General features: G+C 34.0%; 1 pseudogene; it reads right to left on the bottom strand.

Annotated features, from left to right (window-relative positions):
• Window positions 1-10,209: 10,209 nt before the first annotated feature.
• LOC132255280 (receptor-like protein 1) lies at window positions 10,210-16,370 on the bottom strand (annotated as a pseudogene).
• Between the last annotated feature and the right edge of the window lie 868 nt (window positions 16,371-17,238).

The raw sequence follows: 17,238 nt of genomic DNA, 5'->3' as shown, positions 1-17,238 counted from the left end.
AGATTCACCATTAAGAGAGAAGCAGAGATAGGCCTTACATTTTCTTAAGAAGATGATCCCTCCGGATTCATTTTCTGCTTTCTCAAAAGATGAAGAAAACTAAGCCTATGCTCACTTTGGGTACTAAAGTTCAAGGACTAAGGTCTTTGATTTTGTTTGGATTCATCTTTTCTAGTTAAGGAAACCCTAAATTTCAAGGTTTTGCTTGTACATATTCCTCTTTCTTGTTTCTTGCTTGAAATCTCCATGTAATCTCTTGTTGGCAAAGCCAAAACCATTTGATTTTGTGGCTTCACATGCATGGAAGCAATGAATGATTTTATCTCCCCTTTATCAACTCATCAATCATAAAATTTTCTTCTTTGCGCTAACCCTAGTTTCAAATTCATATTCATTTTTTTGGTAATTTATTTTTTCATATTTATTTTCAAATTTTCCATTTCCCATAGATTTCTTTTTAGTGCTATTTGGAATTTAGTAGCTCCATATTTATATGTATTGCACCATTATATTGTATCCTTTTTTTTTATTTTTTTTCTTTATTTTGTTTGGTTTTTGAGAAAGTGTGGGAAAAGAATGGAAATGAATTGAAAGTTTGAATCATAATTTTTGTTCTATGTTTGAAAAAGAGAATATTAAATTGATGGATTCTTATTTCTCTATTTTATGCTCTTAGAAGGATTTTTCACATTGCTCTATGTAATTTCAAAATTTGTACCCATTTTTATTTTGCTATTTCTTGGGATGATATGTTTTTTTTTTTTCTATTTCTTATTGTTAGAGTTTGGTGACTCGAATTCTATTTGGTTCAATATGTGAAGCTAAATTATGATGTTTATGCCTATGTAGTAGTTGCTCACATTTCTCCCATTTAATACCAATTTTTGACATAGTTGATTTTTTCTTCTCCTCTGTCCATGGTTTTCCTCATCTAGGGTTTTTCACTTAAATGTGTGTTCTTATTCTGTTTGTTTCTTATTGCTTGTTTTCGTTCTTTTGTAACACTTATATAAGATTATTTCAAGGTAACAAAGGCTTATCTGTGTGGGATTTACATGGGTTGGTTTGAATGTAAATAAGAGCCATTGATTGGTTAGAATGTGACCAGTTTGAATGTTTTAATTATAGGTTTTATTTCATATTAAAAAAAAATGACATCCAAAGAAGGGAAATTTTTTTCCATTGCAAGTGCTAGTTCAAATCCAGTTATAAGTAGTACTTCAACTACTAATGAAACATTGGCATCTAAAAAAGGAAAGTTGACATAAGTTGTTTGAAATGATTTTGAGAAAGTCATAGTAGATGGATAAAATTATGCTATTTATAAGCATTGTAAAGAAAAACTCAAGGTTGATAGTAAGAATGAAACAAAACATTTGCTTATACACATAGCTAGGTGTATGAAATAAAGAAATGTTGATATTAGGCAACAATTATTAGTAGTAGAGAGAAAAGGTCATGGAAAAGTTCAAATTGGTGGTTTTACTTTTGATCAAGATATCTCAAGAGAGAAGCTTGCATGTGCAATTATATTGCATGAGTACGCACTTTCAATTATTGACCATGTGAGATTTAGAGATTTTGCTACTATTCTCCAATCTTTATTTAAGATGGTTTTCTGTAATACAATTTAAGGGTGTCATACTGAAGATTTATGAGGTTGAGAAAGGGAAAATGATTAGCTACTTAGAGAAACTTGAAAGTAGAATTGCCATTACAACATATGTAGATATCCAATTAGAAGAAAGGCTACATGACTATCACTGTACATTACATTGACGAGTCTTGGTTATTACAATATCATATTGTAAGGTTAGCAATTAAACTTCATAAGTGTTTTTTTATTCGATCCTTTAATGATATCGCTTGTATTAATTATATGTTTTTTTATATTTATTTACTGTAGGTTTGTTTATGTGTTTCCTCCACACACAAAAGTTCTTTTAGATGTTCTAATAGATTTCTTATTGGATTGGAATATGGGTAGAAATGTATCTACAATTATCGTGGATAATTGCTCAAGTAATGATGAAATGCTTAATATCCTTGTGGAGAAATTATCTTTGAGCGGTTCACTTTTATTGAATTAAAAAAATTTTCACATGCGATGTGCGACACATGTCTTGAACTTAATTGTGAAGGAAGGTTTGGATGTCATTGGAGTAGAAATTGAAAAAATTCGTGAGAGTGTTGTATATTAGTTGGCAACACCATCAAAAGTGGAAAAGTTTGGAGATGTGGCTCACCAATTGCATATTCCATGTAATAAGAAGTTAAGTCTTGATTGAAAAACATGATGGAATTTTACATATATACTTGATGTTATCAATAACTATAACATATGAAGACGTATTCCCACATTTAAAGCAATGTGAGAAACACTACATATTTGTGCCATTAGAGGAAGAATGGAATATGTCAAAAGAAATATGTGGAAGATTGAAATTGTTTATAATATAACATAGTTGTTCTCATGATGAAATTATCCCACTACTAATACTTTCTTCATCAAAGTGTGTGAGATAAAAAAGACATTGTATGATTAGTTGATTTGCTCAAATGATGTTGTGAGATGAAATTATCCCACTACTAATACTTTCTTCATCAAAGTGTGTGAGATAAAAAAGACATTGTATGATTAGTTGATTTGCTCAAATGATGTTGTGAGAATGATGACTTCAAGTATGTTGCAAAAATTTGACAAGTATTGGAGTGGGTGTCATATTGTGATGACAATTGCAACTATATTTGACCTAAGATACAAAATGAAAATTTTAGAGTTTTACTTCCAAATAATGTATGAGTTTGAAGCTTCAAATGAGATAGAAAAAGCTTGTCAAATACGTTATGAGTTGCTTTTTGAGTGCCAATCAAAGTCTAAGTTAGGTCAATAAACTTCATCACATGGTACTTCATCAGGTTAAACTCTTTTGGAGTTGAATTATGATGAGCAAGATCCTCTTTCTAGGTTTAAATTATTTGTTCATAGTACCATTGGAGAAAGTCATATGAAGTTGGAGTTATAGAATTACTTAGAGGAGTCTATTTTACCAAAGACTTCAGATTATGATGTTTTGAGTTGATGGAAGACAAATGGTATAAGATATTTGACATTGTAGATGATTATTCGAGATATCTATGCTATTCTAGTATCTACAATTACATCAGAGTTGACATTTAGTATGAGTGGTAAGATGGTATCAAAATATCATAGCAGGTTTCATTTAGACACTTTGGAGGCCTTAATGTGTGCTCAAAGTTGGTTATGGAAAGAAATGATAGGTAACCAATTTATAATATTATCAATTTTATGAATGGTTTTATGTTAAAATATTTAGTAAAGTTACTTATATTTTTGTTGTGGTTTTTTTTTTACTAGGTGGTTCTTCAAGTCATGACTCACGGCTCCAACTCACAATCATGGATGAAGATGATGATTAATTTGTGTTTTAGAATTTTTTTTTTCTTGAGATGATATTAGAGATATATTTTTAGATGTAAACAATTTCTTTTTAATGATTGTTATAATTATGGATATCTTTTAATTTTGGATGTTGTAGTTTTACAAAGACATCTTTGTTGGGCAGAGCAAGTCTATGCGTGTTGTACTATAAAGCTTCTATTGGTGATTGGCTGATTGCTTTAATCTGTGCAATAATTTGTCTTGTATGTTGAACTATTAATCACTATCAATCTCACTTATTCTGTGGTCTTTTGTGATATGAGTGAAAAATTGTGAAATTTGTTCCAATTTAAGGTTCCCTTTTATGTGTGTGTGTGTGTGTTTTTTTTTTTTTTCATTTATCCATTTTAATTTTCTATTTACAACTCAATTTTTCAAAGTTAATTTTAGTAGATAAGAGAGGCTACTATTTTTGTTTTGGCCTCTTTGTCAAAGCAATTGCTAGAAGCCGAGGTATGTGCTTCTTTTATAATCTTACTATTTATTGATATTCTTATGCTTGGATTAGTTCAAGTCACTACGGTGTATTTTTTTTTTTTACAAGTTTCAGGAATTTACCTTTGCATGGCCCATGCAGACTATAATGACTTGATGGAACTAATAGAGCAGTTGTTATTAGGTAAGCACCCTACATTCAATACAACTTACAAACTACACAAGGATATGTATCAACATGTCTTCTATTCTGTTATATTGTTTGATGTATTACTTATTCAGGAATGGTGAAGGAGCTAACATGGAGCTCAAGGATAAAATAACATGCTAATGGGTTGGACAATGAACCTCTAAATATTGATTTCACTTCACCTTTCAAGTATATAAGTTTGTTGTATTGACTACTGAGCTGTATTAAAGTGAAAACCATCATTTTTATATGCAGAATTTGAGCTTTAAATGATCTAATAGTTGATTTTGCCTAACTACCATAGAAGGATCGATCTTATAAGTGAGCTGGAGAGGATGGCAAACCTTAGTATACCCAAGGATCTTTCTAGTGAAGCTGTTAACAAATACATATTGGATGTGTGGCAAAGGTTTGATGTTAAGTGTCCTCCTTCTCATACCACAACTCAGTTGTTAGACAAGGTAACATCTTATACATATTGATACTGTCTATAAATAATTGCATATAAATTTGAGCTTCTCTTTATTCTCCCTCATTTTTTGGGCAACCAAAAAAAAAAACCTGTTTAAAAGCCTTAAAATTTTTAATTAAGCTTGTTTTAAATGGTATTAGCCAACAGTTTGAAATGCTAGATATTGCACTGAATCTGATTAGTGTGCAACTTATTGGTCATTTTCTTAAAGAAACTCTCATACATCCTACTTTCATCATAAACCATCTTGAGGTGATGAGCCCAATGGCAAAATGACATAGATTAAAACTTAGCTTGACCGAACGCTTGAATTATTTGTTAACAAGTGTGAGGTATTAAATTAATGTCATTTTCTAATGCTTCATTACATGCATAACTTTTTATTTTTAATTTTTTTTATTCCAAAGCATAATAAACTCTCATCTTTTTTGTTCTCTTAATGGTTGGTTTCGACTCCTAACTATGCGGTGCATATATCGAACTGAATGATATTCTGGCATGGAAATTATTTTTCATGTGCTCTACCAGAGTCATCTCTAAATTTTCATCCGATGAAGTTCACAGTTGTGTGTGCACGATTTTGCCATAGAAAAGGGTGTAATCTTTACTTGATCACAAGATTGTCCCTGAATTGGCTTGAGAGCAACATTATGAACAATGTAGATGTAGTCTAGCTATAAACATGTTTTGTTGATTCTGGAATGATTAATTTATGATGTACTGAGTTAACTAGGACTAGTAATTTTTTTTTTTTTTTTTTTAAATTCTAGTTTGTGATCGAGCACTTAAGGTTTAATCAATCAAGGTACAAGAGAGGGCTTTCACCATTGTTGCATGTAGTAACTTTGCATATTAGGATACTCCTCAAGGGTAGGAAATGATTATTGTTTTCTTGATGCCTTCTTCCAATTGGATATCACAAGAACGATAAAATCATATGTAGTGGAAAGTGGTTTGATGCTGAGAATCTAGCTCATTTGTAAGTCTAGGTATATTTGCATATGGACATGAATTTCATTTTGTTTAGCATTACCTTCATATGGTTATATCTTCACTTTGAGAGGTTTGAGCTTTTGGGTTTTTTTTTTTTTTTGGGGGGGGGGGGGGGGGACAAGACTTCAATAAAGCTGTTACTTCTAGATATAGGTAAACTTCTTTGCCTTTTATGGACACAAATTGAACATTGCGGATATTGGTGTAACATGCAGTGGGCCAGGAACCTTCTTCTTGAAAAATACCAAAGGGTAAAAAAGAAAAGACCTTTATGATGTCAACCAATCCCCATTTTCTTCTAGTCTTAATTTGGGATCCATCTCTAATTATTAAGTTCTTTGTTTAATTTTGTCCTCTCTTTAGGTTTGTAAATAAAGAGTAGGAGTTTCTTATCTCCATCGAGGACCCACATGTTACATTTTTCTCTCTCTTTCTCTCTCTCTCTCTAGAACACAACCTCAGTGTTTTTCAGCTAGGGCCCAAAATATTTTTATTATATTTTAATAAAGAGTGATATCTTGACAAAAGAAAGGAAGGGACATTTAACTTCTTACTTTTCCATGAAACTGTAGGCTTGTATTTCCACACCTTGTTACAATCCATTATGATTGGGCACAGAACTAGTTGTAAAATGGGAAACATGAGGTGATTGTTGCCGTAAAACCATATTTTTTTTTACCATAATTATTCACTGAACACATTTTTTCCCCTTGATTTTGTATCAACTACCAAGTAATGACATTGGGAAAATTTCCTTCAATTATTTCTAGGTTTTTTATACGATATTTTATTTTTGCTCCATTCTTCTGCTTTTCTTACTTTATAATGTTTATCACTAAATTTTGTTGGTTACTAGAGGGTTTTGGAATTCTTACCTTTTAATATTCTAATTGAATTTGTTTAGATTTAAAAAATGGAAAATAAAATTAGTAAGTTGGACCTAGTTTGTGTGGTATTGTTGATTCAAGAAAAAAGTTTTTTGTATTCTGCCATTTTCTCTTATAGTTACACTACATTTTATTTGATCATTGTGCATTCATTTTATGAGAGGGATAAGGTGAACATGGTTTCTGGTTATTAGGTACTCACCAGAGCAGTTATTTGATGTAGTGAAGAAGTGTCCTCAACATAAAAAAAAAGCTTATTAAAAAAAAAAAAAAGAATTGAGAGGAAGATGCATGCAAGAGAATTATATTTTTAGCTTGGTCGAGCTAGTTTTGGTTACCTAGAGAGCATTGATTCGTTAGATTTAATTTTCAATTTTTTGATTCCTTATTTTTGAAAGTTGTTATTATCAAATTTGCAATTGTAAATAATATTTGGTGTATTATAAATTTGGAGCTATTTAAAATATTTATTATAACCAATTTGTGAACGTCCTTTTCTTATAAAATATACCAAACTGGAATAGACCCGACTGGCCTTATCCCATCCCACCTCGAAAATACCTACCTGAGGTAAGACGAGTTGAGGTGGGGATTATAATATCTATTTAAATTTGGGAATGGGAGTGCATACCTTGCCTTACTGTGGACCCGCATATTTCACGTGCGTCCCTACTCAATGGCAAAACTCATTTTTATTGGTGAAAAATTAGTTTTAAAAAAAGTTGGAGTCGTCACTTATTTTATTTTATTTTAAAAGAGAAATAAAATAAGAAAGAAAAACCTAAAGAAGTGACTCCATAATTTTGGAAAAGCAAGTCTTGAAAAACCCGAGTCTTGATTTGAGGATCAGGTTACATATCAGGAAGGTACCTCTAAGAGGTAGCACCCTTCTAAGCCCTAAAGAGGTCTCTAGTGACTAAGTTGAGGGAAATGTGACAATTAATTAATTGATTGAAGGTACCTAGATAGATTAAGGTGATTTCAGAATTAACATGCCAAGCCAGAAAGTCAAATCATGATCATAAAAGAGAGTCAAAGGGTGTGTACCTGAACTACATCTTAAGTGTTATCACAAGACATCAATGGTTAGTTTGGAAAAAAAAATACATTTATTTTTACCCTAATCTCTTAATCAAACATGACAAGCTAAACAAACAATAAAAAAGATGTACTGAACAGGTTGAGAATCGCATATAAAGCAATACATAATGATCATGTATAAAGCAATACACAATTTATGGAATTAAGATACGAAGGTAAGAAGCATACCTGAATAGCATAGGTAACTTATAACGTGCTTCCACAAGACATGGGGGTTAGATCAAAGTTATAATAATAATTAGTAAAGGAAAGAATTGTAGCATGTTTGGTATCTAAATAACATAGCAAAGATGATCAAGAGTATACAAAAACATCAATTATCACACAAGTCATAGGCTAGTCTTTAATCAATAAACCAACAATAAATGACTATAAACGCATAAAATAACATATTCAAAGGGACCCAAACATAAAGAGCCTAGAACACAAGCTTACACTAGATTTAGAAAACTAAAACATGGAATTTTAAAAGCATAAATTAGCAAACAAGTTAATAGAAACTAAATTTAAATAACTTAAGAATATTTTTATTATCCTTCAATTTAAATCAATAAGCCAACAACAATAAGTTATAGAAACATGGAATATCAAGATCAATGGGATACCTAAACTATAATTTTTAAAAGAAAATAAACTAAGCATAATATCTACAAAGCAACTAAACTAACATTTTTAAAAATAAATAATTTAAACATGACATTAATGGAGTAACCAAACTAAATTAAAGTAAACTAAAAACAAATATGAATTTTCAAACTTGGAATCAACTTTCTTAATAAATTAAAATTATTAAAATAAAATCTAAGCTTAAAAATGAATTAAATACTAACTAAAGCAAATCTAAAGCCAAATCTTTAACACATAGGATCAATTATATTAACAAACTAAAATTTTATAAGAATACTTAAACCTAAAGTTGAATTAAAAACTAACCAAAACACATCTTAAAACTAGATCTTTAACCCATAGGATCAATTATATTAATAAATAAATAAATAAATAAAACTCAAACCTAAAGATGAATTAGAAATGTACCAAAGTAAATTCAAAACAGGATCTTTAACACATTGTATCAATTATATTGACTAACTAAAAAAAATATATAAAAACACTCAAATTTAATACATAGGATCAATTAAAAACAATCAAACCTAAAACGATGAATTAGAAACTAACTAGAGCAAATTTAAAATAGAGTCTTTAATGCATAGGATCAATTATATTCACTAACTTAAATTACAATTTTTGAAACATAAACTAATTAGTGTTGGATTAATTAAACTAATTAACTAAAAAGGACTATAAACTAGAATAAGGTGAATCAAGAATTCAAATCAACAAGCATAAAATATGAGTATAATGAAATGAGAATCTATTAAACTAATTAGATGGAAATCTAACAAACTCATGAACCCAAATTTGATCAACTAGGAAATAGAAATTAACAGACTTGTAGCATGGATACAATGAAATGAGACCAGTTAAATTTATTTGCCAAAATTCTAAAAAACACATATACTCAAATAGGATCTAAATCTAAGACCAAACAAAACTCAAACTTTCTCAATCTAATGCAATGAATCAAAACTAAAATTAAATAGAAATCAAACCCTTTTTTATTATCTAATATAATAAATCAAAGCTAAAACTAAACAAAATTGAATTTTCTTAATTTAATATGATGAGTCAAAACTAAAATTGAACAAAATTCGAACCTTTATATAATGGGTCAAAGTTAAATCTAAATGAAATTCACACTTCCACAATTTGATATAACAAAACAAAACTAAAACTAGATAAAAAAAAATCAAAGCCTTTCAACCTGACATAGTGAATCCAAACCGAAACGAAACAAAATTTTAACTTTTCCAATGAAACCCAATATAGAAAAAATTAGCTTACCTCCTCTAGAATATACATATGGGGCATAAAGGAGTCACCTTGGTGCATGTGTTCCTCACTCTGACGCCAATGGATGACTTTCTATGGTAGCAAATGGAGATCCTTCTTGGTGGTAAAGCGATTCCCCATCAAATTCCTCCGTGTTTCCAAGCTTTGCTATAACGGTTATGCTTCTATCCAGGGTGCTTGCAGCTATGGTAGGAATCCATGGTGCCTCATTTGAGAGTGTAAAATGGGCTGGCCCGCTATTCCCAGCAGGACAGCTAATAAAAATTCCCTTCCTAATTGCAGCAAAGGCACCTAGAGCAACCGGGTCATCGTAGAAAGGAGAAGACTCACCACCGAGGGAGAGAGAAAGCACATCAACACTGTCTTCAATGGCAGCGTCATATGCGACTAAAATATCATTTCCGCCGCAGCCAAGTAAACAACATACTTTATATACTGCCATACGAGCACGAGGTGCAATACCAGCAGCAGTGCCTTTGGCATTCCCATACATATTGGCGTGCTTCACATAATTTCCCGCGGCAGTGCTTGCCGTGTGGGTGCCATGGCCCTCTACATCAATAGATGGCTGTTTCGGGGTTAGACTGTCAAAATTCCTGGCACTGATGAGCTTGTTGTTGCAGGCCGTCCTGTTGAATTCACAGGTTCCCGTCCATTTAGCAGGTGGGGCCGGCATTCCTTCGTCACTAAATGAAGGGTGTTGTGGATATACTCCTGTGTCCAATAATCCAGTAATGACCCCTTCACTGATGTTGGATCATTTCCAGAACCCCGACCTATTGTGCAATCCCAAGAAACCAGGGGTGCGAGTTGTATGCAAATCGTAAATTTTTTCTGGCGTGGCCGAAACAAACGCATCATTCTTTTCCATTGCTTTAACTTCCTCCTTTGTCAATCTCGCTACAAACCCACTAATCACATGCCAATATGAATAAAGCAAACGCCGCTGTTGATTTTCAGATTCAGTGCTGGCCGGCAAAAAGAACTGGTACCAGCTCTCCAAACCCTCCGATTGTTCAGAAAATTTACCCACGAGGTCATTTACGTGGACAATGTAAGTCTTTAACATGCTCTTTTCTGCCGCTCTGTTGAAAAGCGACACTACGGGAGATCTCACACATGAAAAAGAGAGCGACAAGTAAGAAAACTTCCTTGCTTGGGGAAACTCTACACCCCTTGTTCTCTATAAATTTTGAAGAAAGAGAACGACTGCTTTGTGTAAGCCTGACAGCCACTTTTGGATCCTCCGTAATCTGGTCATCCAATTCAGAGCAATTAACTTGTTTGCGTCACTTCTGGTTATCTCCGAAAACAAATAACCAGATGGAAGTTTGGTCGTCGAGGGAATGTTCGGGAGAGCATATGACTGAGGTGGCCATGCACGGCCATGCGGGACGTGGGCTGCGGGGTGCAACTGAATGGAAGGATAACCTTTAATAAACCGAAATGCATCGAGACTTGCAGAAATAATGAATCCCGAACGCGTTTGGAATTGAGAGAGGGTTTCGGGTTCGAGGAATGCACCAGATGATAGTCATGCATTGTTGGAAGTGTGATTATGCATTCTTCTCCTCTTTCTCTGGACATCACCCTTCTTTCCTACAAGACACCGACCAAAAAATATACCCAAACCTCTTGAATCTCCCTTGAGCTGTGTTGAAATTTTTTCCATAGACTAGCGTGATTTCCTTTCCCAAAACACTGTTGAATCTCTCCAAAATAGTGTCTTTTCCTTCCAAGAATTCCCCTACCGATTGTGATTCCGAATGCCTACTGTATGGTAGGTATGCCACCCTTTCCTTTGGCAGTGTGTTGACCTTGCTCTTATATGCAACATGTTTCCATTTTTTACATGGCAGCCTGCAGAGAATATATGGAAGAGTAGAAAATAAAGGAAATAATAAGAATAGAAAGAATGTCTAGGTTTGTGTATCTACAGAGAATTATGCAACCCGCCCACTTAATCAATCCTCAAACGGTGTATGGAATCATGTCCTTTAAATGTGACGCTCGTAGGGTTCTTTTCCTTTTCGGAATGGTAAGTTCACCTTCCAAAGTGACATCATGTCTATAAAACAAAAGAAAATAGAAGTTAGTAACCATATATATTATAAAATAATAAAATTTGAAAAACTTAAAAAATAGGATAAAAAATCTTGTAATTGAAAATTAAAAATTAAAATTATGTAATTAAAACTAAAATATCAATCACATTAAAAGAATTAAAATCATGAAGCTCAATTTCCTACAAAAATAAATAAATGAATAAAGTAAAGTAAATATATAAATATATATGAAATATCAATTCATGCAATTAGGAAAAACTGAAATCTCAATTTTCTTGCAAATTTCTAAAAAATGAATAAGTAAATGAATAAAACTAATAAAAAAATAAAATAAAAAATCAAGCACATGCTAGTCATACAAGCCATGCAACCATACTTGAAAGGTGACCTAAGCAAGACTAGGTAAACCTAAGCGGGCCAAGGTGTGTAAAAATGGGTCCAAGTGACCTATTCTTAAAAAAAAAAGAAAAAAAAAGAAAAAAGAAAAAAAAAAGTGCCTAAGTGACCTAGGGTGAATGTGTGCAAGCTGGAAGGTGTCTAAGATGTTTAGGACAATGCCTAAGTCTAAATTAGGGTTGCCAAGGGTCACAATGGGGTTAGATAAATCTCTTAATCAAAGTCTCCAAGGTGACTCATAAAAGATAAGCTACATGAGTAATAATGGGACACTAGGGAATTGTTGTAAAGTACCAAACGAACACATAATAGGACATGTGCTAGCTAGAAGGACAAAATGGAGGGTCTACATTTACCCTAGGTTTGGGACAGGGATGGAAGTAACATCTCTAAATACGTAAATGAGAAAGTAGTGGCTCTGAACATCTATGGCTATGAATGCCTATGGGGGGAAGGGTGACTCTACACACTTAATCGATGGGACGACTCTGAATGCTTATGGCTCTCAATGCCTATGAGAAGAAGGTTGACTCTGCACACCTATTTGAAAAGGGTGGCTCTAAATATCTATGGCTTTGAATGCCTACGAGGGAAAGGATGACTCTACACTCTTAACCAATGGGAAAGCTCTGAATGCCTATGACTCTGAACGCTTACGACTCTGAATGCTTATGAGGAGAATGGTGACTCTGTAGACCTAATTGATGGGATGGCTTTGAACGCCTATAGCTCTAAATGCCTATAAGAAAAAGGGTGACTCTACAAGCCTATTCGAAAGGGGTGGCTCTAAATGCGTACAACTTTGAACGCTTATGAGAAGAAATGGCTTTGAATGCCTAAGTGAGAAGGTAGTGGCTCTGAACGCCTATGGATTTGAATGCCTATGGAGGACCGGGTGACTCTGCACATAATTGATGGGATGACTTTGAACGCCTATGATGGGAAGGGTGACTCTACACACCTAACCGAAAGGGGTGGCTCTGAACGCCTAAGACTTTGAATGCCTACGACTTTGAGTGCCTATGACTCTGAACGTTTAAGAGGTGAAGGGTGACTTTGCTCACCTAACCGATAAGATAACTTTGAATGCCTACGACTCTGAACGCCTATAGCATTGAACACCTACGACTCTAAATGCATGTGAGGGGAAGAGTAACTCTACACACCTAACTGATGGGATGACTCTAAATGCCTACGAAGGGAAGGGTGACTCTACACACCTAATCGAAAGTGGTGGCTTTAAATGCCTATAGGAAAAGGATGACTCTGCATGGTTAATATGAGGAAATGACTTTGAACGCCTATAAGTGGAAGGATGACTCTACACACCTAACTGAAAGAGGTGGCTCTGAATGCCTACAGGAGAAGGGTGACTCCACACACCTATCCGAAAGGGGTGGCTCTAAATGCCTACAACTCTGAACGCCTAAGTGAGAAAGTGACTTTGAACATCTACGACCTTGAACTCCTACGACTTTGAACGCCTATGGCTTTGAATGCTTATGGCTCTAAACACCTACGATTTTAAATGCCTAACTAAGAAAGATGGCTTTAAATGCCTAAATGAGAAAGTAATGGCTTTGAACGTCAATGGAGGAAGGGTGACTCTACACACCTAATTGGAGGAAATGGATTTAAATGCCTATGAAAGGAAGAGTGACTTTGCACACGTAACTACTGGGATGGCTTTGAATGCCTATGGCTTTAAATGCTTATGGTCCTGAACGCCTATGGCTCTGAATGCCTATAAGAAGAAGGGTAACCTTACATGCCTATTCGCAATGGGTGGCTTTGAACATCTAAATGAGAAAGTGGCTTTGAGCGCTTAAGCTGAGGAAGTGGCTCTAAACGCCTAATTGAGAAAATGGCTTTGAATGTCTAAGCTATAATTGTATACTAAATGAAACTAGAATAAGGGAATAGCTTAAACAGACTAAAAAAAGAGGAATGCCTCAAACAAATTAAGAGGTAGGGGTATAGGGTCTGCAACTGAGAACACCTAAAATAGAAATGGAAACTAAGGAAAACAATCTGTAACTAAAGGTAGCTAAAGGACTTAAGAAAATGAGCGATTAAGATAATGGACTCAATGAAAAGGGGGTATGCCCTAGTAGAAGAGCTCTAAAAAGGGGGATGCCCTAGGTGATAACTCGTAAAAATCGATAAACAAGCCAAATGACCATGAAATCAATAGGAGATATGATGAACCCAGAGAGGGGTATGCCCTAGTGTAATGACTTGCTAGTATTAGTAAATGAATCAAGCAACTATGAAGTCAATGGAAGATCTATTGAACTCAAAGAGCGAATATGCCCCAATGTAAGATAATGACCAACATAAGACACAAAATTTCACCATACAAGACACTTTAGGATATGCTAAAAGACAATGCAATGAAAATATATAGCCTCAATCAAAAAAGGACTACCATCATAGCTGCTCTCATCAAATGTCCCGAATTGGTTCTTATCTATAATTTCACCTGAAAGGTTGTTGTGAGCCACACTGAATACGACTAGAAAATTTAAACCAGCAAGTTCTGAAGGGATTTTTCCACTCAAATTGTTGTAAGAAAGATCCAAACTCTCAAGACTGGAAAGATTTGAGAAACTCTTTAGGATAAATCCAGTAAAGTGATTGTAGGACAAATTCAATGCATGAATCGAACTCAACTATCCCAGTTCATATGGGATATCACCCATGAGGTTATTGCATGAAAAATCCAATCCAGACATAAAGTTTAGGATGTCACCTTTGTAAGTGTTGTGCTTGTTCTTAGTGATAAATTTAAATTGATCTTGCTTTTCTTGCTAGTGATCATTCTTTTCACCACCTCTTTCATTCATTTTGTAGAAATCCCTCTTTATACGACTGTTTCTGTTAATGTAGATGAAAAACCTTTCCATGCCCATATAGAGAGATTTCTGTCTAAACACATCCTCATTAAACCTTCTATTCCCGAAGGACAATTTTCTAAAGCATTGGGGAATTGGCTTAGAGAAATTATTTCTAGAAAAATCCATCATACTTATCTTGTTCAGTTGACACAAGAAATTTGGAATCTGACCCTTAAAGTTATTTTCCCTCAAGGAAAAAATCCTCAAGTTGGAAAGAGCACTAAAGGACTTGGGAATATTGCCAGAAAGGCTGTTTTCTCCAAGATCCAATGTTAGCAAATCTGAGGAGTTGAGAAGTCTTCTGGTATTGATCTTGTGAATCTGATTCCTTTCAAATGCACATGCGTGAGAAATTTTGAGGTTTTGAGAGAAAGTAAGGACCCAACAAATAAGTTATCAAAAAGGTCTAAAAGCTGAAGCCAGGTAAATTCATGGGGGACCTGACCATGGAATGAGTTATTACTTAAGATGAGAGTATCCAAATATGTCATGTTAGGCATTCATGTAGGAATTTTACCTGACATATAGTTGTTGCTCACATCCAGGAATTGTAGCTGATTACATTCTGACAATCCATTGGATAGTGTCCCTATGAAGTGATTATTGTTCAAACCAAGAAATGATAATTCAGGCATGTTGAACCGTGTTGAAAATATTGGGCCATGTAGTCTGTTGTTTAATAAAATCAAGATGAATAAATGAGGACATCTTTCAACCAACACCACTGGTACTTCTCCCGAGAAGTTATTTTTGGACAAGTCCAAAGCAGCCAAAGTGCTACTTTGGTTACAAATCGAGGATGGAATATGACCTTCAAAACCATTTCCCGACAAATTCAGATATCTCAGATAGGGAAACATCTCCTTCATATTTTCTTGAAGTTGCCCACCAAGGTGGTTATGTGAAGCATCCACCCACAAAGTATATATATTAGGATAAGGTGGAAGTGGAAATTCACCCTTTAAAGAGTTATTCCTCGGATTTAGAAATTCTAATCTTCTGTTGTTTTCAAGTATCACACTGGGGAACTCTCCTTTCAAGTCATTGTGAGGGAGATCAACCACTATTAGGTCATACTGTTGAGACAGGAACTTAGGAATAATGCCGGTTTGCTTGTTTAGATTACAATATGCCAACGAAAGAATCTTCAACTAAAACTAGGGAACCCAACTTGTACTCTCAGTTTCCACTTCAAATATGTCACTGTCACTTGATAGAACAACCACTTCAAGCTTGGAATGATTAGAAAAAGCGCTAAATGATAATCAACCCTCCAAACGGTTATAACCGAGATCAAGGTACTCAAGAGACATGAGGTTACTCATCAATGATGAAGGGATCTTTCCTGTGAACTAGTTTAAAGAGAGATCTAACAGCTTGAGAGACCTCATATTTCTTAGACAAGGAGGAAACATTCCATCCAAGGAGTTCCCACTGAGATCTAACTCTTGAAGATTCTTCAGTTTGCAAAACCCTGGAAAACCCGCCCATTATAACATTGTTAATCTACTTCCTCATTAATTTTTGTTTTGCCATAGAAGCTTACTGTAATGCGCCATTATACTTCATTTTTTTTCATTGAAATAAAAAATATAAAGCCTTAATTAACCACCTAACAGACATAGCTAGCCTAGTGTTTCATTTGATTCTCACTTTCAACCAGCAAAAGGCCGGTGAGTTGGTTGTTTGCCAAAGATAAAGCCTGCAGAGAAGTCAGGTTCCATATATATGAAGGAATGCTCCTAGTGAAATGATTGTTAGACAGATCCAGGACCTCCAAATTGTTGAAGGACACTAAACCTACCAAAAATTCATTAGAAATTGATCATTTTAATATGGTTGATAAAAATTTAGTGGAATTTTACTATTAATAAAATATTTATAGAACTTTGGCAACCGGAAATTAAGTCATAATTGGGCAAGTTTTGGTTCTGAAAATTAATTGTGTGAATGGGGATATTACTGAAAAACAAAACAGAAGGAATAAACTCTTTCCCTTGCCTTGAGTTGTTTGGATGCCGCTGAGTTGATTGTCTCTCAAAATTAGGGTCTTCAAGTTGCTCATGTTAGCTAGCTCTACAACCAAGCAAATGAAGTAGGTTAAAAGAATGAAAGAGATAGACCATTTAGGATTAAGGAAACATTGTTAGGCTTCTTGTTTCAGAAAATTGGCCAAACATTTTGCTTATTGGGGTTAATATTAACAAAAAACTGATATAATTCACTAATTTTATTATATAACACATAATTTAGCAAGTTCACGTAATTCTGATATGCTTGCATTCCCTTCCCCCTTCCCCCTCCCCCTCCTAGGGAGCCATTGAGATTATTGTTCTTTAGATCCAACGTCTCCAAGTCTTAAAAATTTGATAGTTCTGCATAAAAAAGAAATATGAAGATACAAATAACACATGAAGCTTATATATT

Source organism: Vitis vinifera, chromosome 16 (genome assembly GCF_030704535.1).
Source record: "Vitis vinifera cultivar Pinot Noir 40024 chromosome 16, ASM3070453v1".
NCBI lineage: Eukaryota > Viridiplantae > Streptophyta > Magnoliopsida > Vitales > Vitaceae > Vitis > Vitis vinifera.
The sequence above is the reverse complement of the archived record's forward strand: the minus strand, read 5'-3'. Positions and strand labels throughout refer to the sequence as shown.